Source organism: Arvicanthis niloticus, chromosome 14, assembly GCF_011762505.2.
Source record: "Arvicanthis niloticus isolate mArvNil1 chromosome 14, mArvNil1.pat.X, whole genome shotgun sequence".
Lineage (NCBI taxonomy): Eukaryota > Metazoa > Chordata > Mammalia > Rodentia > Muridae > Arvicanthis > Arvicanthis niloticus.
Window position 1 is genome coordinate 47,295,508 of NC_047671.1, and position 26,986 is coordinate 47,322,493.

General features: G+C 39.1%; 1 protein-coding gene and 1 pseudogene across 1 annotated transcript in view; one reads left to right on the forward strand and one right to left on the reverse strand.

Moving 5' to 3' along the window:
- Positions 1-26,986, reverse strand: part of Kctd16 (potassium channel tetramerization domain containing 16) — a 282,724-nt gene that overhangs the window by 115,786 nt on the left and 139,952 nt on the right. The gene's annotated exons all lie outside the window — the stretch shown is intronic.
- LOC117720225 (ubiquitin-conjugating enzyme E2 C pseudogene) lies at positions 13,546-13,991 on the forward strand (annotated as a pseudogene).

Sequence of the window (26,986 nt, forward strand, 5' to 3'; positions counted from 1 at the left end):
CACACCTTAGCTAACTTCACATGAGTCCTGGAATCCAGCTTATTTGAGGCACCATTTTAGTCAATCCTAATAAGTAATCTTTTTAAATAGTGGCATTTTTGTTGTAATTCCCAACCCACAGATGAGAAAACTGAGTCTCAGGAGGATGACCACACTTGTGCTAGACCGTAGAGTAAACCTAAAAGCTGGCCATCTAACCAGATTGAGCAGCAAATCCCCTGCCTCTGGTGACCGTTTTTCCTATCATAATTGATAGCACAAAGGAAAATGTGATTTCTTGTTCCAAGGAAATTTATCATCGAGTAGATGAGCCATGCCTGTCCCACAGCAATCAGATCTTCCCAGTCATAGTCAGATCTTCCCACTGCTGAATTGTTTCCAAATAGTAAACAAATATGCTTTCCTTTCCTCTCCTTATCTCTATCACCATTCTCTTTTGGTCATGGCTGTGCTTAGGGGACCCTCTTCAATATGTCCCTTGGCTGCTATCTTTACCTATGAGGGCCTGAGGTCCTTAGAATCTGAAATAGTTATTCTTTTTGCATTGTAGCATCTAGGAGGAAATGGTCAATGGCTTTGGAGACACCAGTGAATAAATATGTAAATGAATGAATGAATGAATGAATGAGCTAGCCCACATTTTTACACTAAAAAAAAAAGCTTTAAAGAAAATTAATTCTTATGTCTTCATTTTACAGAATTCTTTCCTTGGGTGCTAATGACTTGCTTAGAACCAATTGCAATGAAAAAAATGCCCCTTCTCCATCCCCCACTAATACCAGCCTCACAATAGAGCAAAATAGAAAATGTACCTCTCTTGAGACCAAACTTTATAGAGATTGATTTCTTTGCAGGGCTTTTGGCTATATAGGCCACAGACTTGAGAATATGCCCTAATTTAGCAAGTGTTTTGTATCTATAATGAGACTTCTAAATGTTATCTGTTTTTAGTGCATAAGGATATCTTGAGAAAAATACTTAATATAATTGTGGTTCTTTTTATACCATCCCTCCTCCTTCTATACCCAGTAGGATTACACATACTGAGGTGGTAGTCAGCAAAGAATGGGTTCTATGTATGCATTTGTGAGATTTTCATGTATTCCTTTGAGTAATACAGAATTCCTGTCTCAGCCATTAGAAATACCTAAAAGTAAGGAGAGACTTGAATTGGAGTCAACATATCAAAACAGTAATCTAACAGCTTTTCATTCAAATCAGGACCAGGATCATTTGATATTGAAAAGGAGGTTATTACTAATTAAGGCTAGCATGACCCACGCATCAGGCTGTTTATCTATCTATATTTACAGAACTATTAAACACATTTCTGGTGAAGGTAAGAGACATGGCTTATAGAGTGAAGTGGTGGGGAGAACTTCCTTAGCAGAGCATGTGATGGAGTAAAATTCTGTGGTTTTCTACTTAAGAATTTTACAATATGAGGAAAACAGTAACACTTTCTTACTAGACAATATGCATACAAGCATGTTTTTTACACAAAATTTTGAAGAAGTCCACACATTCCTTATGGTCCATTCATCTACTGCTTGACTCCTACAAGAGTGCTTGTTTAACATCCTGCTATAGAGCAGGGTTTGTCAACTTTGGCACTACTAACCTTTTGGCCAAACGATGTTTTGTCATGGAGAAATTTCTTCTGCACTGTGGCAAGCCCCATCAGCATACTCGTCCTTTCTCTCTGGACATTAAAAGCACAGGTAAATATTGTCCCCATTTGAGTTCACTATTTCAGAGGACAAGGCATGAAAATCTCACATAAGGGAGAAAACTGACAGATATGACTATTATCATATAACAAGAGCAAGCTGGAAGTTGATGAATAACTAGTGCAGAAGAATCTAAAATCTTCAAAGTTCCCCTTTCACTTGCTCTGTGCTCTTAATTCCTGACAGACATGACTATTCTCTTCACAGAAGTAGGCTAATGAGAACCTGCTTAAGACAATCTGCTTCTATTGAAGAGCTTCTGTCTCTTTAGAGCCACCCTCTGACAGGTGTTGTGAGGAAATGATTCTGAAGAAAACACTATGAGGTGTCTGTAAATGAAAGAAGTGTGTAACCTAAACTGTGAGAAACACTTCGGGAAGGTGTTCCATTTATAATAAGTCCTGTGGAGCTAGGGCATCTTAGACACCTGGACTGTTTTTCAATCCAATGAGTATTTATTGTGCATGACTGCCTCAGTCTCTGCTCATTTTTAAAACGTGGAAGTGGTCATTCTTTGAACCTGAGTCTTCGTTGTCTGTGTGCAGTGTGGTTGGGCAACCAGACAGCAGTCTACAGTGTGAATCTGCACATGAGCACTTGATAAATTGCAGAGAATGGTTGTAGGGGTCTGAAGCCTAATTCTCTCCCCAAATCTTCATCTAGAACACTGAGTGTTCAAGGTGATAGAATTAAGATGTGAGTCCTTTGGGAGTGTAGTTCTCAGGCATGGAATTTTAAAACCTTTAAAAACTGGGACACTGGGGAGCTCATTAGTTACTTCTAGCATCTAAGGTTACAACCAGAATATCATCTATAAATCTGAAAGCAAGTCTTCACATAGGTGTCAAATCTGCTACATACTTTAGTCTTCAACTTTGAGCCTCAAAACAATGAGGAACAACTTTTCTGCCTTATGGGCCTTGTAAGTCATGATATTTTGTTAGGACAGCTTGAAAGTGGGGACATACAGGCCATCCGGCTCAAAGGCAGTGGTTTCCAAAAGTCTTCAAAAGTTAACACTTGTAAATACAATTAAAATTAGATGCACTTCTATGTTGTATATGTATTGAGAAAATAAAGTTACTAAATACAAGCAACACTAAGTCATAGTTTTAAGTCATCTTAATGTGCCCACAAACTCCAAAATGGAAGTTAACTAAACCTCTCACAATCTCCTTTTATAGTAAAACCCTACTTACTATAAAAATAAACACCTGTGCTCGACATTTATAGATTCTATTTCAGTAGGTCTGCAAGAGAACCTAAAACTGTATTTTTTTAGAATTATGTATTTATCTCACACACACACACACACACACACACACACGTATGAGTACACTGTAGCTGTCTTCAGACACATCAGAAGAGGGCATCAGATTCCATTATAGACTATTGTGAGCCACAATGTGGTTGCTGGGAATTGCACTCAAGACCTCTGGAAGAGCAGTCAGAGCTGTTAACCACTGAGCCATCTCTCTAGTCCCCTAAAACTATATTTTTTCTTACAACAATCTAGGTGATTCTGAGCTAGTATTAGGGGAATACACTCTACTACCAAACCTTTAACTAAACATATGAGATGAGGAAAGTGTATCTTTACCAGCATCTAAGACCAAGAGAAAACTGAGAATTGTGAGTGACTTGAAATGTTAACCCTAAAACATTCTTTACCTCAGTCTCTGACTAGCAAACTCTTATTTGTTAAAGGTCCAACTCCAAAACTAGGCCCTCTGTAACCAGTCCCTTACTCTATCACTTCTTGGAACATCCCCTGAGCTGTGAGCATTTGGAAAGGTAGAGCATAGCTTACTTACATCTGGGCAAAGTCTGCCCAGACTGTGATAACAATCCCTGGCACGAGACATACTCAACACCTATCATGGCCATAGTGATTTATATTGTACTACTATTCCCTGTTAAATAAGTCCCATAAGATTAGAACTTTCAACAAAAGGCCACACATTCTGTTCACACATCTCCTAAGATAACCCTTCTGTGGGAAGTCCAGAGAGAAGGAATGCTTCAGTCGTCTGAGGAGATAGAAACTATGCCACCTCTACCTTGGCTGCCAATGTCTCCATGTCTTCACCTGCTGGTAGAAACTGCAGGTAGAAGACCAGGCTGTTTCCTTCATTTTTAATGTCAATCTGAATTCCATTAAGCAGGAAGCATTCTGCAGACCTCTAACTGCTGGCTGAAACTTGAGATGCCTTTCTTCTTCTTGTGCAGATATGCTGGCATCAGCATTTCAAACTTGACAATATAATAATGCAAATGATACACATTTCATTACCTCACAATTTATAAAGATGAAAAATCTCACTGCTTCATTTAAAAACACTTAGCAATAGCATAGTTTTATTGGTCTTGGTGAGGTTGAGTTAAAGATGATATTTTATAATACCAATTACACTATGACTTCTAAGAAGTTGAAATTACTGTATTTAATGTATGTCAGAGGATACATCTAGCCATCTGATGACTTATTACATGTAATCCTCTCAGTTCTTTTGTCAGCTGATATAACTTAAAAATTTCTATATTCTCATCTATTTTATAAATCAGAAAAGCAAGTCTCCAAGTTTCAATAGTTTTTCTTAAGTCATAAATGAGTGAGCTAGCAACTGGACAAAGGCTCATTGATCTACCTAATTAATCTTCCATGTGGAAATGTCATTTTCACCCTCAACTCAAAGCATTTCTTCACACATTGAATAAGTAGAAATTTCCAAGGTGCAACTGGTTAACAACCACAACAACAAAAAAATTTGACTCTGAAGTATTAGTTGTAGATTGTTTCATCTATACAGTAGACTCCCATAGAAAGAATGTTCATGTCATTCATAAGAATGAAATTTCATTGTCTGTACTTCCTCTGCAGTCTGAATGGACAGATTTTTTAAAAATTATTTGATGATTAGTTTTAATTCTCAACTTGAAACATTATAGAATCATCTGGGAAGAAGGTATCACCTCAGTGAAAGAGTGCCTAGATCACATCGACGCTGGAACTATCTGTAGGCAATTATCCTGATTACATAACCTGTGGTAGGAAGACCCACCCACTGTGGGTGAAACCACCCCCTAGGCAAGAGATCCTGAACTCTATGAGTGGAAAAGCGAGCTAAGTATGAACATGCATTTCTCCCACTCTGCTTCTTGGACACAATGTGACCAACTACCATAACCTCTTTTACTGCAATTTTGCAGTAAAAGATAATACATAATGATACATAATACATAATGATGGAATGTAACTGGGAACCATGAGATAAGATAAGCCTTTTTTGAGGTATTTTTGTTACAGACTGGAAAGGATAACTTCTTCAGAACCTTTGAGAAGCTGTGAGTCTGACCTCACAAAGCAAATTTTCTAATTTTAATGGCAGGCAGGAGAGGCAAGCCAAAGGCCACGTGTAAGAAGAACCCATCCCCTAATCTAAGTGTCATTGGCTTTTGGTACAAGGAACAAAGGACCATTAAAAATGCAGCAAAATTTTAGGTACAAGTTACCATTTCCTTGAAAGGGAAAAACCACTGAAAGCTGGCATCAGTGGGAGAGGATGTGCCTAGGCTCACAGAGACTTGATGTGCCAGGGTCGGGGGATACCAAGGGGTCCCCTACCAGCTCAGAGGAGAAGAGAAGAGGAGGATAGGGGGAAGGATTGTAGGAGAAGGTAACAGAGAGCCGGCAGTGAGTAGGATGTAAAGTGAATAAGAAAGAAGGAGAAAATGAATGAGAAGAGGAAGAAGGAAGGGAGGGAGGGAAGAAGGAAGGAAGGAAAGAAGGAAGGAAGGAAGGAAGGAAGGAAGGAAGGAAGGAAGGAAGGAAGGAAGGAAGGAACAAGTACCTGATGGGGGAAAGAGAAGTCAGAGGAAAACCAAATGAGGCAGAATGGAATGGGGAAAATGCAAAGAATAACATGGAAGAGGGGAAGTGACAGAGCTCATTTTCTTCATGATTACTTTCAACACCTTAAGTGCTGGAGAGAAAATATGTTCTGTTTCCCAGGCTTTCTCCCCACGAATGGAAAGGAATAAAAGAAGAAATCTACATTCTAACTCGATATCCAGTATGATAGGATTGAGCTAAATGAATCAGCATTTTTAGAGAAATCAGCCTAAGTAAATAAATTTTAAAAAAAAAAAAGGATACAGACAAATCAGGACAATAGGAAACCAAAGCCTTATTCCAATAGGAAAAAAAATGTTCAGGTTCTGTCATTCAAAAGGAAAATCTGAATTTTTCTTTGTTCTGTCATCAGTTAAATGGGTCCAGATGATTATTCAGTTGCCTCAGTGATAGCTGTAAAGATTCTTCTAGAGAATTAACTCTTCCATTAGCATTATATTATATGATACTTGGAGAGAGTATGTTCTTCAGCCACCCAGTCAGGCTACATAGTTTGGTAGATATCAGAGAGGTTATCTTTCAATAAGAAAGACCCAAAAGTCTATTTTTGATGGTACTTTTCTGACATGATCTCTCCCCAACCTCTCTACAGATGTTTCAGCTCACAAATAGCCCTTGTCAGTCATCCCTCTCTATGCTGCTATGGGAATGGTGAGACTCTGCAGAGTCACTCCTTACATAGCATGAAAACAGATACATTTCTCTACTTGCTCTAAATCAAAAGTCTAAGTAGCTAAAGGGATGCTACTCACAGTAAAAGTTTAGAAAATATTGCTAAATGACTGCTTGAGTAAATGATTTCTTAAGTGAGTGAAACTGGCTGCCTTTGTGAAGAGTCTAACACATTATTCTTAAGGTTTTCCATCTTTTTTACTTCAAGGAAGTTTAAGGGTTTTTTTTTTTTTTTTCTGAAGAGACCAATATGTTATATAAAAGAATCCTTTGGAAAGAGGGGCTTAAAAATACCTTCTAGATAAGAATTTTGGAACACTGTTTCCCTAGAATTTCCTTTTCTCCTATCTCTCCTTACAGAGAGAATTGATACAACTCAAGAAAAAAAACAAATAATTTGTTCAGATATGAATATTCAAAAGCAATTGTATGTTTATTCATATGGCTGTCTGTTCTTCCTATACATACTTATACACATTCATGATTGATGTTCTCAAAGGAAAAAAAACATATTTCTTAAAATTCCTAGAACTTCCTTTAGAGGAAGTTATAGAATTATAGAATTTAGAGGGATTCTATGAGTAAAAAGGTAAGAACTAAAACTGAACAATGTAAAATGCAAATAGTCAAATGTATTAGTCATCAAGTAAGCCTGTATGTGTAGGTTCTAAGCATGTCAGGAAGTTAGAGCTTAATTGTGTTCTATGAGCTCCCAAGAAAGAGATCAACAGAGATAAAATTTTCCCTCCCAATGTCTCAGAATCTGTAAAGACATTTCTCTCAAATAGGCTGACCTCACTAGCCATGAACTGTTTTTGAAGAATATATGAGATTTTTATAGAGAAATAAGAACAAGAAGAAGGTCGTCCTGGGGCAAGGGGAATAGCTAAAAGTGGGGGTGGGGTATGAAAGAAAGAAAGAAAGAAAGAAAGAAAGAAAGAAAGAAAGAAAGAAAGAAAGAGAAACAAGAAGACTGAAACTAGCTTGGTATTTGTAGTACACACCTGAGAGTGGCCTGAAGAAACGTGAAAGAAAAGGAGAAGCTGAGTGAAGAATGAAGACAAGGAGCAATTGTCAGAGATTATAGGAAGAACTGGACACATAAAACAAAAACAAAGGGAAAGACGAAAGAGAAAGAAGGAGAGAGAGAGAGAGAGAGAGAGAGAGAGAGAGAGAGAGAGAGAGAGAGAAAAGAGGGAGGGAAGGGAAGAAGGGAAGGGAAGGGAAGGGAAGGGAAGGGAAGGGAAGGGAAGGGAAGGGAAGGGAAGGGAAGGGAAGGGAAGGGAAGGGAAGGGAAGAACAGGGTAGTAGATATGAGGATGTGGAAACTGCAGTTGGTGTGGAACAGCATCCTTATCTGCTATTTGCAGAATTCTAAGGCCAACAGAAATGAGACACACTTCCTGACTGAGAGTCTCCTGCTTATGCTCCTTGTGTGCACCACCTGTCTCTGCCCACTGATGGCCACACCCTAGCTCATTACCCAGCAGCAGCCTCTGCTCTGAGAGTTTGGTGATTGATGCCTTTGAAATGAAAATTACCATCTTATGACCTCTTCTACAGGCCTTGGGCTAAGGTGAGAACAGGTTAGAGAATCCTTTGTCCTTACTTATAAAGTTGTTTATGCATTTGCTTTATTCTGCAAAGTTAAGGTCATATAAAATCAGCTAGACAGAGAAGAAATAGGATGGAAGGAAGGAAGGAAGGAAGGAAGGAAGGAAGGAAGGAAGGAAGGAAGGAAGGAAAATGTTTACCTACAGAATGCACAGGGTAGGATATGGATATAAAAGTAACAGAACGATTTCATGACTCTAGTGAGTTCTCCAAGTTTGACTTTGGGCAATTCATTTACTCTCTATAAAATTCATTTTCACTAACTGTTCAACGAAGTTGACAAAAATCACCTACCTTTTGGGATGTTGTGGGGACCAGGTAAGAAAACACATGTAAAGAATTTAACAGAGCTTCCCATCTTGTTCAGTTCTCAGTAAATGTTAACTATGATTAGTTGTTAGACTTTCAAATAAGTGTAAGCCATTGTTCATTGTAACATCTTCAATTACATTGTACTCTAGAAGAAATTTCAAAGTAACATCTTAGCATAACTGGGCCAGTGATGAATTCTACATCTTACTTAAAATTCATTTGGAAATTCACTCTTTTATGATTAACATGTAAATCATATTTGATGTCAACCATAGACTGAACACATGCCTTAGCCTAGCAAAGAAGAAGCTGCTACAAGTGACAGAAACCTTATTCTATCAAATGAGATTGTTCAGAATTTTGAAAGCAGAATATTTAAAAGTGATCTTTTAATTTCGAACCAATATAATTTATTATACTTTTTATTGCATATGAAAAGCAATCACTGCAAAATTTGGAAGCTTTACATTTAAACGTCCTATAGGTAGGGTTAGGGAGTATAAAATCAATGTCAGGGGTATCAGGGTTTTTTTTTATGTAAACACTAGAATCTTGAAAATGTTCCAGTGGAGGTATCTATGGCCTCCTAAGAATCAGATTCTTAAATGAGATGTGGGCATCTGTAGAAGAGCAACAGTAAGCAAGTTCAAGCTACACACTACACATATATCGCAGCTTTATCAGTATTTACAACTGGGTTGCTCTGAATGCATCACCCTGAAGTTATGTTCACCTATACAATGATAAAAACAAGTTACAGAGTTCTGTTACTATTTTGTAAGTTGCAGGATGATATTTATAATACATGCCAAACATAGGTACTGTTGCATAAATGGTATATATCATTATAAAACGTAAGCATGTATAAAACATAAGTACACATGTCGGAAAAATGAATGAAAACATATTTTGAAAAACCCAGAAAACACATTTCAATGGCTAATAACAATTACCCATAGGCAGTAGCACGTGTATTTAATAGTTTCATATTTTCTTCTTTCTGGTAAGAATAGGAGAGAGAAACTGGCCAGGGAGGTGGATCCCCACAGCAGCAGTTTTGAGCATGTCTCTGCTGAACGAGGATGCCAGAAGAGAGCCCTGTTACCTGTATCTTTGTGTCTCCTAATATGCACTCTGCCTATAGGCTCCATGTGACTGTGGAAAAGGAACCAAAAGGAGGTGCTTGGACACCTGAACTGACCAGCTCACATCCCTGCCCTGCATCTCAATTTTGTTTTCAGTCCATTGCCCAGCCCCTAGACTAGCAGCTCCATAACACCCCACCTAGCAACTCCATGTTACCCCACTCCCTGAAAAGCCCCCTCCTGCTATATAGGAGCTCTGGGCTTACCCCTCTTCTTTTGTCCTTTCTCTTTAAGTTCTCTCTCTCTCTCTCTCTCTCTCTCTCTCTCTCTCTCTCTCTCTCTCTCTCTCTCTCGCATCCCACTTGTGTATTATTATAATGGCCCATTATTTGTTACTTTGAGACAGGGTTTCACTACGTTATATTTGTTTCATTCTATATGCCAGAGAAGCCTTGAAACCATGATCCTCTTGCCTCAGCTTCCCAAGAAGAAGCTAGCTGGTATTGATTACAAACTTGTACCACCTTAGTCCCAGCTAGAGACTCCTTTTCGGCTTCCATATTTTTCCAAGTTAGATTGCTTTATCTCCACATTTTAACATTCTTTGAATCACTTTCAACTTACGGTTTGTATTCAATGATGTGGTTTTTTTTTTTTTTTTTGATCCCCTCCTAAAGTATTTTACTGGTATGCTTTATAATTGAGAGTGAAATCAAGCATATATATATACATATATATATATATATATATATATATATGTATATATACATGTGTGTGTGTTATTTAAACTATTTTCAAGGTATTTTAATGGGGTTTGTAAACCAACCATCAGCATAGGTAAAGGCTGAACCTTTTATTTCCATTATGTCATATTCAAATATAGTAGGTCACAGGAATGAGCATCTACCTGCAAAGTTCCACAATTTGCATATATTTCCATACCACTCAGCATTATTAAAGGCTAGATACTCCTTAGGAAGTCCCATCACCTTAGTAACACAGCACCACAAAAAAAAAAAATGCAGGGCTTAGAGAACCCTTTGGAATACTTTTCAAGTGGACACGAATAAATAATATCACATACATTATTAGAGTTTTAAAAAATGAGCTGGTGATGAGAGTACTTTATTTATACATATTACCTTAATTTTCACAATAATGAAATAAAATTATTTCAGAGAAGCATATCAATTTATAAATAAAGAAACCGGTTTAGAGAGTGGAAGTCATTCTAAGTCCCAAGGCTACTGTAAAAACAGTGACAGAAACCCAAGCCTTTCCTACCTACCTCGTCATTTCTTTTCTTTTCTTTTTTTTTTTTACAATTTTATTTATTACTTTTATTTATGTACATGTATGAATGCCTGTGTGACTTTATATGTACCAAATCTTGGCAGGTTTACATAGAAGCCAGAGGATTTTGGATGCCCTGACACAGCTCGTTGTGAGCTACCTGATATATGTGCTGGGAAAGGAACCTGGGTCCTCTGCAGGAACAGTATGCACTCTCAACAGCTGAACTATCCCTGCAGCTCCTCCAGCTGCATTCCTGTCTTAGGGTTCCATTGCTGTGAAGAGACACTATGACCAAGACAACTCTTATAAAGACAACATTTAATTGGGGCTGGATTACAGGTGAGAGGTTCAGTCCATTACCAAGGCAGGAGCATGGCAGCATCTAGGTAGATATGCTGCTGACGGAGCTGAGAGTTCCACCTCTTGTTCTGAAGGTAGCTAGAAGAAGACTGGTTTCCAGGCAGCTAGGATGAGGGTCAGAAAGCCCACACCCACAGTGACACACCTACTACAAGAAGGCCACACCTACTACAAGGCAACACCTCCTAATAGTGCGACTACCTGGACCAAGCATATACAAACCATCACACTATTCATTGTACCCTCCCCTCTTTATGTGTTCTAATTCCACTGCTTTGCCTGAAACACTATTTAAAAAGCACTTGGAAATTACATTCAGTGTTCCCCTGTGTTTTCGAACTAGGAAGCAAATGGTTAGTAATCAGTATTTCAGGGCAGATCAGTCATTGCGCAGAGTGGCTTCTAAGACTGTTGGGCTCAGCAGATTTTCTTTTAGAATTCTCCAAGATCTGATGGTACCTTTTGTGGACAATACCAGGCCCTTGGCTTTCTACAGGTGAGGCAAACAAATACTAGACATTAGACCTGCCCTACATCTAATTAAGAATCCCACCTGGCCTGTTTCCATTTAGTTACCTAAGTTTGTGCAACTTAAAAAGCATGTTACCTTCAGAAGCTGAATATAATGAGAAAAGTCTAATTAAAAGTGAATTACTGGCTGATTCAGTACTCCTAAGTAGACAGATTACTGGCTTCTGAAGTAAGTGTTGGTATCAGTGAGCAGTGGGTATTTAAAGGTTAAAAACACATGGCTAGGAGAAGAGGATAAAAAACCTGTTAGTACCAAGTCATATGAGTTGTCTCCATAAATCAGGGGTTGCATTTTTACATACGAAAATAGCTAAAAAGTAAATTTATACTCCCCTTTGATCTGAAATTATAGCTAACACTGTCACTGAAGCAAATGAAAAAATTTCAGAAACAGGCCACAGTCAAATTGCTTTATTGTAAGTTTTAGCTTCTACGATTGAGTGCTCTGTAGGGGCTGCACTCAATTTGCTTAATTTTTCCACCACAGAAATCAAAAATCAATTGAACTACAAGTATGAAAAGACACTCAGAGGAATTTTCCACAATGTCCCAAATTCAGAAGAGTAAGCAGGAGAGAGTGGGGATCTCAGGTGGCTCCAGGAGGGCTATCAGCTGACATCACCAACTCTTGCCTTGGTTCCCAGAAGGATTCTCACAGTTTCACATTGCCCACAGTCCACACACATGCACACATAATCACCTTCTCTCATCCTTGATACCAGTGCTCCATCTCAGACAACAAAGTCTCCCAGCCCCTTAGGTTTCATTGCTATAGATCTCTCAAAGTATTGAACATTATCCCATTTTGCCCTCATGTTCTTTCTTGTGCTTGTTTTTAATCCTTGGGCAATTATTGTGTTTTAATAACATATACTATATATTTTATAAGTGTTTGCAATGACCAATGACTACATCCTGCAATGTAACAAATGCATTAACTGACACACTTATTTTCATGGAAAAAGTACTTAAATTCCTTTGTGATTTTCATATGCACACTATAGTATAACTAGCTACAGCAGACCTGTTGTACAAGAGATATCTACAGTTATTACTTTATCAGAGTATCCTTTGGCCAGTTTTCCTAAACTCCTCATGCCCAAGCTTCTGATAACTACCATTTAATCATGCTATGAAGACAACTTGTCTAACAATAAGACCATTCATTATTTGTCTTTTCAATGTGTGGCTTATTTCAATTAACTTATGTCTCCCAAATTTATCCATATTATAAATGACAGGATTTGCTTCTTTGTTAAGGATAAACAGTATTCAACTGTGAATGTATACCAACATTATCTTTAAACACTTATCTGCTTATGGACTTTCAGGCTGATTCCATAATCACAGATATATTGAACAACAGTTCAATGAACGCCAGGCTCTATTCGTCTCTTGATTTATTGATTTGACATTTGGATATACAACTAGTAATAGGCTTGTTACATCATATGACAATTGTTTTTAAAATCATGAGGAATGTCTATCTTGCTTCCCACAATGGCGGCCCTTGTTTACATTCCCATCTACAGTATGTAAGTGTCCCCTCGACACATCCTCACAAGCAGTTGCTTTCTTTCTCTTCATAGGTCATTGTCATTTCAATATGCATTTCTTTGATGATGAATGATGCTGTCTGATCCTGCATCCCAAAGTTTCTTTTTTACCTACAAAGTCACATTCAGATCACAAATCCTTCACAAAGTCCTGCCCTCCCTTCCCACAGTCTGAACCTCCACACTGTACTATAATTGTCCATGGTACTCTTTGCCTGGAGGTCTCTTTTATTGCTATTCCTGCTGTGATGAAGGACCATTGGTTCTAGCCCAAGTTCAATGTCAAGCACTTAGGAGGCTTTCTAAAGAAGAATTGGACAGAGTTGCAGAAGTTTTCTCCATGTTCCATCAATCGACCAGTGCTTCCAAGATGGCCGTCCCCAACTGAAATCTATCTATCATCATTGTCTGCTGAGTAGCTAAGCCTGCTGGGAAGTTACCCATGGCATGCTGGGCAAAGGCTACAACAGGAGCTGATGACTATCATGGTATCTGGTGACAAAACAATTTCTACCTTCCTGAATCAGTCATGTTTCCAAGTAGATAGGGACCATGCATGGAGCAGCTGTCACAGTAGATGAAGATCCAAGGGATTAGACTCTCTAGAGTTCCCCAGTGCCAACCTTTTTAAATACACCCACAGTGAAACTCCTCAGATCCACTACCACTGTAATGGTAACATTTGACTGGATGTCACCAGTAAGTGGTCTGCTCTGTATGATGCCAGGTCCAACATTCTCTCTATCCAGAGCCTGTTAAGAGAACCCAACACTGATATTTTTTTTTGAACTCTCATTTTGCTGAGCTCTGGGGAAAAAAAAACCCACAGCTTTTAAGAAGTATCCACAAGAAACCTATTCAAAGTCGGCCTCACGTCAAGAGCCCTGACCTGAGCTGCCCAGCCTCTCTCTTATGTACCAGTCTTTTTAGTTTTCTCTTTAGATGGTTTGTTCTTCTCTTAATGTCTGTAGAGGACTGTGGATCTTTCCCTATAGTGTTATTTTGTTTTATTTATTTTTTTAAATTAAGTCTGATCTACCTCTTACAGTGCATATTAAATAGGTACATTTTGATTGTTTATTATTATTACTTTCATTTTTTTTACAGTATAATCATTACCCCTTCCCAGTCCAGCCCTCCACAGTTCCTCATCCCATTTGTCCTCCTCCTGTCTCCAAGAGAATGTCCCCACCCCCACTCCCCCATCAAGCCACTCCTCCCCACTCCCTGGGGCCTCACATCTCTAGGGTTAGGAGTAGTTTTTGTTTTTGTTTTTGTTTTTGTTTTTAAAGTAAACATTCCAAAGGGCACGTTGTCCACATGACATGAACCATATCAGCTATTGTGTCTGTTATATTTTTCAGCTTCCAGCCTGTCCACATTGAGACACATTTCAGCATAGTATGAACAGGATATAGACTGGGTTTATTAACAGAGATAACTAAGGACATAGGCTGAGAACAAAAGACAAATATATAAAAAAAAAAAAACCTCCATATAAAAGAATTTCAACAAGCAATTGCTGTCCTGAGATAGTATGCTTACCCAATTATTTGCCCAGTACACAAATTCTGTTTGACTTTGTAACCAATTTTAAAGTATTATTTTACGATGGGTGGTATTCAGCCCTAAATTTTAAACTAAATTTAAATTTAAACTAAATTTGAGCTATAGTCAGAAATTTAACTCACTGGTAGAGTACTTTCTTAGCATATACAAGTCTGTGGCTTTGATCCCTGACACTGTAAATACACACACACACACACACACACACACACAAACTGCAATTCTCTTGTTTCTTGCAAATAACTTGTTTATGATTCAGGAGTTAGGAATTGAAAAACTCAATGTGAAAATTAGAGAATTCTCTAGTGAAAAATAAACTAAGAGTCTCAACAATATATATACATATATATGTGTGTACACATATATTATTCATATACACATATGCATACACATGCACACACACATACACACACACACACACACACACACATATATATATATATATATATGAATCCAAATGTAAATTCTAGGAATGAAAAAGAAAACAAATTCATGCAAATTTATCCTAAAAGAGAAACACTGTACTTTCATTAATTACCTAGTAGTATAAGTCACATTTTCTTGCCTGGACATGCACACTAAACTTCCTGACCACCAAGCTTCTAACAGGCCAGCCCTGATGTGTCTGTTATCAATGGGAACTTCTCACACACTGAGGACTCACTGCAACAGAAAGGGCCATATGAGATTTAAAAACCCAACCTATTCACCTAGGAATTCATGTAAAGTCACCGACTTCACGTAACTGAGACACCTATTAAAAAATTAACCTGGTGGCTAGAGAATATCTCAGCAGTTATGGGCACATGTCCCCATCACCTACACAGTGGCCTACAACTATCTATAACTCTAGTTCTAGGGGATCATGTGCTCTCTTCTGGATTCTGAACTCTGTGGGCATGCATGTGGTACACATACAGACATATAGACAAAATACTCATGCTCACAGAATCCTTCAATAAATTTAATATTTTTTTAAAAACTTAATATGTCCAGGCATTTTTTAATTTAGTATTGAAATTCTCTCGTAAGATATAGCTTTGTTTTATGTGTTTACTGTGACAGAGCAACATCCTCCAAACACATTTTCATCTTTCTCTGATATAAAAAGAACAACTAGTTCTGTGTTTTTGGCACTTTATATTCACTGCCTTGGAAGGAATGTAATTTTTGTAATTTGAGAGATAAAAATAGAAATTGGCATTGCTTGTAGTTTAGGTATGTTTCAAGCATGTTTCAAGATGTGCTAAATGTGTGGCTCCCAGTTTATGGTAGTAGGCGAGTGTATCACTGTACGGAGAAGCTCAATACAAAGTGCTTGGTTCACTGGAGAGTTGGCCTGCGAAAGCATGGATGGACTCATGGAAGCCCAGCTAAGCCGTGTGAGTGTTCTGTACCGTTTTTAGAGTGATCTAAGATTGTCTTACTTTCAAATTTTTAACCAGTTAGCTTATTGAGTAACAGCAAACCAAATAAAAGAACAAATATCAATTAGCTGGTAAACAGAAGGAGCAGACAGGTAGCAGAACATCATCAAAGCAGCTGACAGCATCCAGCAGAGATGACAGGAATAGCCTGATTGAAAGAGCAGAGATTCATCACCAAATAGGGAGCTTATAAATGTCCAGTAGAAATGGCAGAGGATGTCAAGGCAACCCCCTGGAACCCTCTACTGAGCTTCCTTTCTGTGGACAAGCCTCTAGCTGTCTGACAGCCATTTTTATACCATGGGTTCAACAATAGTAACCTGTGTTGGAAATGGTTTGCTTTCTAGCTCTTCTCAAGGACACGGTGCATTTAATGCCTTTAACTGTTTGCAGTATGTCTCTCTTCCTCTTATAGAGCTGTGGGGTCAATCTGAACTGAGATTGGGGTAGGGAGCTGAGAGGGTGTGGTTTGGAAGAGACAAGAGAAGGCTTAAACATCACATAATAAGTTATCACTATAATGAAGATTACAGTTTTAATAAAAAGTCAAGAAGACATTCCTATGTCCTTGCTATTTCCTATCTCACCATGAGATTGCCCTATCTCTAGCACACTTCTACCACGTTATCACCCACGCACTGTGAGGTAGCCAGAGAATCTGCTTCAGAACCCAAACAGACAAAGCTACTCAATCTTGGGCATTTTTTTTTCTATAAAACTAAACTTCATTTTTCTTATCAATTACCTGGGTTCAGCCATTTTTATTTCTCATAGCAACAGGCAAATAATCCAGGCATGGTAAGGAAGGTAGGTGATGCTCTTCACCTGGACCACTGATTAAAAATCAAAACACCACAGGCACCTTTAAGTACACATATGAATCATTCTAGATACCAAGCAAAGTTCTGTATTGTGGCCAAACTGAAGAGTAAAACCGTCTTGAAGCTTTTAAGTTCAATTTTGTACAGATATTATTAACAACATTCAATAAAACATGTTAAAATTAACAGTAAATGCTTGTTGGAATCATGTACTTGTTGCAAAAAGAAAAGCAAGCAGGGCTACCCTAGAGGAAGTGTCTGGTAGCTGTGTAACTTTAAGGGTGAAGAAGACCAAGACTGAAGTATTAATCGTGCAGAAGAGGGTTTGGGGGTGGAGTTGGGGTGTCTAGGCACAGTATCCCATGGTGAGAGAAATCAGGACTTCACTTAAATATAGCAGCATGCAAAAGAGATGATTTCTCAGGAAGAATAGGCTACCAAGAAGCCTTGGGTCATGGGACAGGACCATTGCAGAGCAGTGGTTATGAATGAATGCAAGGGACCCAAAGTGATCACAGCAAGAATCACAGTGGTGAAGAAAATGATTGACAGAGAGCAGCCTCCTCTGCATCCTCTGCACTGAATTTTGAGTGAGAGGATACTGAAGGGCTGAGAGCTAGGTAAAATGCTCTAACACAAAATATTTAGAAATCTCAGTGAATGAGAACTTGAGTTATATTTAATCTCTTTTTCTTTTTTAAGGGGATAAGGGAAAGGTGGTGGTGACTTTTTCAGCAATCCATAGATTTTTTTCAGGGAGAGGCTTTCCATTTGTCAGCCATGTATGTACTTTTTAAACTTTGTGGCCTTTTTTTTTAATCTTAAAGATTATTATTTGTTTCACTATATGAAACTTCCATAGATATATACAATGTAACTTAATTATACTTGGCCACATCTGACCCTATTTTCTTCCTGTACCTGCATGTGAGTGGATAGCCATTGAATCCCTATAGAGCTCTCCTGATTTCTCTCAGCTCCCCTTGCCTCCCAAAACATTAATAAATGGCAACAATAATGTTTATGATAGTTTAATAGTAATGATGATTACCATAATAGCGGCCACACCTTAAGTATCAGATTTTCCAGTATTTGCAAAAGTGTTGTATAGCCACGAAAGGACAGGATTAATAAAGAGAACCATGGCTTATTGAGGATGACAGACAGAAAAACAGTGAGTGAGTGAGCCCCACAAATAGATGGACTCAAGTTGGTGGCAGAGAGAAAAATTATAGGCATTACATTGTAGATAGGAAAGTGAGTCCAGGGAAGAAATTGCATTCTATCTCCAGAGAAATCAGAAATGAAAAAAGATTCAGAAAGCAGAAAGATGCTGCATGCTGACAGTGGAGACCTAGAGTACGGGAACTCAGAAGACTGTCTGGAACCACCAGGACATGGAGGCAACTTTCTGCACCAAGTAGGGCAGAAAGGGTAGCTCAAGAGCTCAACTGGGGTAGATCAGAGGTGGCTTTTTGCTCATTCCTCAATCTCATGCATGCTTCTTCAAGAAATAATTCTCCCAGAGGACAGAGTTAATCATCCCAAAATAGAAATACCCATCCTGGACATACAACTGAAAGAGGACAAGTATGCCCACAAGTCAGTGTGTCCCTACTTTCAGGAAACTTTTGGAAAATCTCAGGCTTGACTTTGACCCTTTGTTGCTCTCACTGACTGCAGCCCTTCCTCCTCCCCACACTCATAAAGGCCAGCTCCTTTCCATGTAGAACCCATCTTAATCCCCTACCTGAAGCCAGCCTCCTCTATCACCTGCATCATACCACACCCTTCTATCCTCTACAGTACATACCACGATGTAAACGTATCTTGGTTTTCCATCTATTTGTTCAAAGCCATTCTCTCCCATCAGAATTCTGCTGTCTAGGATGCTAACTAACCACTAACCCAAAGTTTAAATGTACTAAACCCAAATGATTCTGAGAGTTCCGCTCTTCATTTGTATCAGCCATACAATAAGTACTCAGCAGCCTTTTGGGGTTGTTGGCTAGCACACAGTAGATGGGAAGTCATTTTCTGATCAAACTTCATTACACTGTAACAGTTCCATCAGCTCATCAGCCCTGCTAGACAGCACTGGATGATACCATGAGTTCTATAAAAGCCCTCATCTGTATGATCTACTCTTGTAGTCCCTTATCCAACACAATCCTTGGCATTAGTACATGCTCAATAAATGCCTTTTGGACAAATGAAGGAATTACCAGAAGGATAAATATTTTACATACATTCTTTCCAAGTTAAAAAATAAATCCAGCTGGGGAAAAAATGGATTTACAGATTGGAAACATCTAGCAATTCTCAGCATCTAATCAATATGCAGTCTATAAAATTAATGGGTGGCATGTGTGTTATATGCTCTTTCTGGTAATTAAACTCCCTAACATCATGTACCTTTGTGGCCTGTCCCATTTGTCAGACATTCCCAGGAGATCTCTGACACAAAGGCAAAGGTAATAATATGCCAAAAACTCCCCACAAGGTTGCTCATGAAAAGAAATTTATTAAACTAACTCACAGGATTCTACTGTTACACAAATGCATGCTAGAGAGGTGTAAAATTAATGAAAAATTAACATTTATATTTCCTGTGGGGCTAGGTATACTCAGCGTGTTCATTTAATAAATATATGAGTATTTACCAGAAGAAACTGAGAACATGCTGGTCCCTAAAGTCCAACCTTTATATCCTCCAGAGGTTAAGAAATATGAGCTCATGACAGCTGTTGTCCCCTCTCACACTGCATGAGTTAATAGGTGGTGAACATCTGCAGGTGCTTAGCTCTTGGTAATCAGAGATCAACATTGTGAACATTGTTTCAAAGGTGGTCTAGCTTGTGATGAAATTAACCCCCTTCACTGTTGAGCTGAGAGTTCTATTCATTGAAGATGTTCGGGTTTCTGTGGAGAATAGAAGCAATATTTTACTCTAACATCTGATTCACAATGGATCAGTGTCTGTATGATGGACTCAGGTCAGGCCCTAAGAGGCCCAGCTTGTCAGAGTGTGCTCCCTTCTCTCTGTGGTAACTGTTTCTCATCCTATGTGTGGTTTGGAAAAAAGACTTTCTCTCCAAATGACTAGAAAGAACAGTGCCTCACTGCTTCTCGGTCATCCCACCCACGAGAGACAAAGGATGCTGTCTGATCCTTCCACTCATTTACAGAAGAATTACATCCTAGTGTAAGAGAAACTTGGTGTCTTGGGTGGCATAAAATATAAAATGGACCAACCAGACCATGTGGCTTAAAGAACATAAACTTAGTTTTCACAGTTCTTGGTGCTAAGAACTCCATTATCAAACTGCCTGTTTTGACCCAGTTCTTAGTACTGGAGACTGACACCTTCTTTCTTTAACCTGATACACTGGGAAGAGAAGATCTAATGTCTCTCTCCCATTATAATGCATTACTTCTATTTTAGGGGCCCTCTCTCATGTCCTCATCTAAACCTAATAGTCCCCCAAATGCTTAACCCCCTAATGTGATTGCTTCAGGGGCTAAGACTTCAGCATATTAAACCATGGGACATGGGAGGACTGGGGAGATGGCTCAGTCGGTAAAGTGCTTGCCATTCAAGCATGAAGCCTTGAGTTTGGATTTCCAAGTGCCAAGTAAAAATATCCAGGTTTGGTGGAGTATATCTGTAATCCCATCACAGAGGAAATGAAGGCAAAAATACCCCTGAGGGTCACTGTCAAGCTAGTCTTAATAGGATCTGTGAGCTCCAGTGTCAGAGCCCCTATGTCAATGAGGCACCTATTATTGACCTCTGTACTTAACATACATGTGACTATACTGCACACATGGAACCACATACACATATTTACCCCACAGACACACACATGCATGCATGCAGTATTTACAAGACTCAGTAGTCATGGGGCACAGACTCTCTTCAGCCATGAACACGGGCAACTCCAGCCATGACTCTTAGATACACCCAGACACTCCATGGACATACTTGTGCTGTCTAACTCACAGGTTCTCAAGAGCTCAACTGCTCCACCTCTGCCTCTCTCGTTTTGAGCTGTGACTATAACCATAGAAGCCAATCTACCACATGCTTCAAAATCTGTAATCCTTTCAAAGCCCAGATCCATTAAAAACGAATAAACAAATGGATAAGAACTGCTCCAGTGGCCCTCTCTCTTAATTCATTGGTGTTTTCCTCCTTGCCCAAGTTTAGTTCTGTTTGGGTCTGTGCAAAGGACAGGAGCAATACGCATGGCATGACTATCAAATGAGGACTAACATTGAACAGTAGCCTTCAGGTGTACAGCATCATATCCTGCATTGCATCAAAATCATTCTACTTATTCACTCCACTTATTCATCTTTCCTTGCAAATCCATTTTACCTCTAGCACTTGACATGGTGCTTGATATAGGGCGTTCACGTGGCAACTGCCTATGGAAAATAAGAGAAAAGAGCATAGAACAGAGATAGGAAAGGAACAAGCAATCAAGTTCTCCTAACTCTGCCACCTTCAGCCAAAACAGCCTTAATGTATTCACTTTCTGGATGGTCCTGGACCAAACTCAGATGTGCACTGAGTGCCTTTCTAGTGTGACGTACATATGGCACAGACTCCATAAAATCTCAAAGACTGAGCACACAGTAGGTCTGGAGAAAGCAAAGCAGGGAAGGAGGCAGAGAAAAAGGACTACAATGTATTTGAGGAGATGACAAGAAAGAAGGGAAGACTGCAGTTGGGCAACTGGCCAGAGACCATGTAAAGTTGGGAATGCTGCTTAGAGTAGAGAAGACATGGCCAGGTTCGAATCCCCTCTTAGTGGTTTCCAGCTGTGTAATTTCTCCAAGCTTCAGTTTCCTCAGCCTTAAGATGAAATTCAAAGTTTCACTTGCTTTGGGGTTACCAAGAGGGTTAAACAGCGTGATGTACATCAGAAGCTAAGCAGTCTCTATGCTGACTAAATGCTTGATAAATGGTAGCCGTGGCTACTGATCAAATCCGATGTTAATCTAGATGGCTCAGAGAGCTGTTCCATGAATGTGTCAATGTATTTATCTGGGAAAAAAAAACTGACTCAAGCCCAAGGAGATGAATACATGAAGGTGATTTCTCTTCAATGCATCACGGAGCGTAGGATAGCATCTCTTGTTAAGCACCATCAAACTGTCCTGTACTTTGTAAGTGCCTCTTTGCTCTGTTTCACAATCGCCTCAATGAATCTCAGAGAAAAGCCTTCTGGCCTTCTACTGTCAGCATCTGGAGCTGACTTGGGCTCATTTTCCTTTACTCCTATCACCCTTCATTCCCCAGGTTAGCATCATGTTTGATTTGCAGAAGCATCGGCTGCGTATCAAGCACTCACCACCAGGTCCTTTAGCTAGTACAACGCATATGCTCACGTACAGTTCCTCTTGCCAGGTCTGAAACAAAGGATGCATTTTTTCTGCAGATCCCTATAGACATGTCAGCTTGTGTCATGCTACTCCAGCCAAAGGTTTCTCTGACATGTTAAACTATCATCTAAAGATCAGCTCACACGCCGGGCGGTGGTGGCACATGCCTTTAATCCCAGCACTTGGGAGGCAGAGGCAGGAGGATTTCTGAGTTCGAGGCCAGCCTGGTCTACAGAGTGAGTTCCAGGACAGCCAGGGCTACACAGAGAAACCCTGTCTCGAAAAACCAAAAAAAAAAAAAAAAAAAAAAAAAAAAAAAATCAGCTCACACATTCCTGTTCTCTGAACTGATAGGACACTAGCAGGCACAAGCAAAATGCTCTGTCAAAAAAAAATTACTCATATATACTTTCCAATATCAGCTATTATAGTTATTATCTATTATATTTCATGTATCATTACGGAGACACTTCCATTTAATTCATTCTCTCAGCAACCATTTAAGCCTGAAATGAAGCCCAGAATAGTCAAGAAACTTGCTTAAGCTTGCACAGCCAGAAGATGGAGGCAGAATTTCCATCTCAGGCCTACCAGTCACCAAAACTCTTGTTCTGAACACAGCGCCATATTATTATTTAATGTTTGGCTTGTCTGATATTTATACTAATCATTTAATATTTGCAACAATAATATTGAGTAGGTTTTTTTAATAAAAATTTTCCTTTGCCTCTACTGCTTCATATGACATGGCAGAACTAAGACCCAATTAGCCTGTCTCATGCACCCCCACCCCCAACTCTACTGACAGGTAAGGGATGCTGGTTGTGGAGCAGAGTGCAAGGTACAGTCAAAAAGAAACAAATTTCACTAGGAGATAGGAAAAGAACACCTCAAAATACAAGCTATTACAGCTTACAAATGTCTAATGTTACATCCATGTGGGTAATATCTACACTACTTTAAAAATCCCATTAAGCTTTAAAAGAAGAAACACATATACTAAATATATATAAAAGATACAAACACATAATATATGTAAGAGAAAATAGGTAAGTGCCCGAGGAAAGTCATTCTTTCTACTATCATGAAATTTCAAACCAAAGCAAGCATGCTCTACCCAATGGGCCTAGCAGACTGGGCGAAAATGGTGCCTTAATACCAAAGCTCATTATTCAAAAAACCCAGAGATTGGCAGCCACACTTTACTGGTACAGAAAGGTTTTCACTTCTTTGGTAAATCGACATAAAAATGATAATTAAGAGCTATAAAGTTTCCCCATTATACCCCTTTCAAGGCACTCTAGGATACTCATCCTCCTGGAATTATTCCATGAATAACAAACATACACAAGGATTTTCAGTTTATCCGTAGTTATAGTCACAAATATTTGAAATTGACATGTCCCAAATTAGAATCCAAATAAAGTGACGATACATTAAGTCAGTGTAATGTTCTGTATCAGCTACTGAGCCTTGTGAAATTAACACTGTGCGAATAAAGTAAAATACAAAAATATATGCACTAATAATATTCATTACTGACACCCACTCATGCAGACATCTCTTTCCTCTTGAATTTTATGCAGTTTGAAATTCCACAGATCTCAGTTTGCTTCTGTGCCATTTTGTGTCTATGTGGTACATGGACCATGGACGGTAGTGTGTGTTGGGGTCTGAGTGTGGGTTCTCTGTGGCTGTTGGAGCAAACAAGGTGACTTCCAAAGAGAGGAGGGGGCATCTGGTTTGAACTGGGTTCATACATGAGAAAAGAATTTTTTCTTGGAACTATTTTCCTGGAACAGTTTGTCATTTTCATCTAAAAGAAATCATTGAAACAAGCTCACAAAGTGTCTACTACTGAAACATGGCAACTTGTTTAATTTAAAAAAGTGAGAGACACGCAGGATCTTAAAATAATGTCCTGGGTGTAAGCAGAGCACACCAGCAATAGGCTCAAGCCATCTACCATGCAAGGGGCAGGAGCCACATAGTATCTGAAACAATTTTAAGGCTGATAAAGCAAAAGTCATTACAGGGGCTCCACCATGGCAGGCTGCTTACTAATTCACAGAGTACAAATGTAGACGCTCCTCCCAGCTTCCAAGTCCCCTCGTTCTTGAACAACCTGTTCCTATCTTAGAGTAACAGACTTCTGCACAATTGTTGCCTGGGACTGAGGCTTGCAGTCTCTTCATGCTTGTTCACGGCCCATATCGCAGTCACAGACATCATCATGAGGTTGCAGACATGCCAGGAGTATGTTCCATTAGGGACCTGGTTCTTCCAGCAGCAAGACCTTCAGCTTCGCAGAGACACTAAGTGGCAGCTCTAAGTTTGCATGGGCCAGTGCACAAGTGAGCCTGTCTGCATGGATTCTGTCAGTGTAGAGATGCCTTAGGACTCACAGGAAGGTCCTGTCTTCTGGACCCACACCATGGACATGTGATACCACCAGTCTGCCTTTACTCGTCCTTAAAGACAAAGACAAATCCTCCAAAACAACCATTTGGATGTTTTCTTACTGATGAATTCCCAAGATTTGAAACTCGACAGCTCCCATTTTCTCAGCATGGCCCTTCCTGACCTGGTCCATTCTTGACTCCTGTCTTTCCTGACCATCCTTTCAATCTCTGGCTCATCACTTCGGTTCTGTGTTCATCAGCAGCTGCTTGAATTTTCCACTGACTTAACAAACTTTTGTTCTGATGATCCCTTCTCATTCCCCTTAACTCTTTTGACTCAGTTTACCTGTTACTTAATTCCTGTCTTCAACAGCATTTCGAAGGCATTGTTAATTATCATCAATATTAATAATAGTCATAGTTATTATATGATAACATACAACTGGGAATAATAATTATTAACTCATTTGATGTGTGTTACTATGGTTGCTAGGGAAACAACTTCTCTATCTGTGAATTTCACTAAAACTTAGGCTCCTTCGGACCAAGAACTGCCTTGGGCATGCCTCAGCTCATAGCATCCCCCTCATAATGTATAACTATTGAACAAATCCATGACTCTTGGACAAAGAAATAGAAGTTATTTGCACTGATGTCGCCTTTCAGTCTGATCTCAGCTTTGCCTAACCCCTTTCCTTTACCCATCCTGACTATAGGCTGTTTGCTTCTTTGCCTTCTTTGGTGTGGCTCACATGACCCTTCATCTGTTTTAATCTTCCTGCCTCACTTTTAGCATAATTCTATACACAATAGGTGTTTAATAATTATCAATATGTCTTGTGCTTAATGTAAAACATTACATATTGGGGATTCATTATGGGGTGACCGTCCTGAAGAGTGTAAAAGGTTCAAACTGCAAAGGATGGCCACAAACAATGCATATTCTGGTAACCATGTGGATCCTTTCATATACTTTTCCACTGCCGTACCAAATCAAGTTACTTGCCCTTAAAACCCAATATTCTATAAAACAATGATAATATTAACTTTCATGACAATAGTATAAAGATTAAATAAAATTATGAAAGTGCTTAACATATTGCCTGAGACACAATATATACTTAGCCAAGAAAATCTCTTACTAGCAGCGTTGTTGTTAGATAAGTACAACCATCTGCTGTAACAATGATACTATAAAGTTATTAATTTGTGTAGAATTTTGTACACTTAGATTAGTAACATCACCCATTTTTCTCATTATCTAATGAAGTCCATGATAGCAATTTTTAAAAAACAGATGAATCATCAGCCTTTTTCTCAGAAAAGAAGTGAAATGATTTCTCAAGGTCACCCACATTGAGCCCTAAAACAATGAACCCAGCAAGATGTTCATTCTACTAGGACACCACCATCTATGTGGTCCACGAGTACAAACTTTGAATATGACTCAGAGGACACACAAAAGCATTACATCACTTCAACTCTGGAAGATGGTTCCTAAATTTAGCCTCATGGTTGGTAAACCCTTCCACAATCATGCTTCTTAGAACAGGTCATCTTCTGTATAAACTGGTTCTCTCCAACCTTGATACTATTCCTTTTTATATCATTTAATTGCTAAAGCAAATGTACTTTAATTTCATGTTGAATTGTGCATTTAAGTACAGTGATTTAAGAAGCAAGCAGTGTGGAATCTCTTCAGCTGAGAGCTAATTGTTAGTTAAAGCTAACCCCTAAAATATCAACTTTCTCTACTTTGCATGGTAGAGTCCAGATAGTTGGCAGACCTAGGTATGGTAGACCAGTGGCACTGAAGTAGCTGATATTCTCCAGTTCATAATTTTATCCTCAGTCCTGTGGCACGTTTTGCCACTGGGACATTAGTTACCATAATGGAAGTAGGGTACCATCTGCTGTGGGTAGATTGCTGGAGAGAAACAAGAAGCAGCATGGGGTTGTTTCCAGTTTCCCTAGCTTAGACAATTTTAGAGCAGCCAACACCTGATTGCCACCAGACACACACACACACACACACACACACACACACACACACACACACATCCCGCCCCACACAGACTGACTAGGAAAGCAGAAAAAGAATCACCACCTTAGCCAAGTCCCCTGCTGCTACCCAACTACACTTGAGCTAAGTGAGGCCAGCCAAAACCAAAGCTTCCACCCAGCTGGTCCCAACACTTTAGCTAAATAAAGGCATATTGTTCTAAGTCAGTGAGATTTGAGGTAGTTTTTGCTTTCTACTGCTTTGTTGTGGCCAAGCTACAAGAACAGAAGAAAAGCTATATTCTGCAG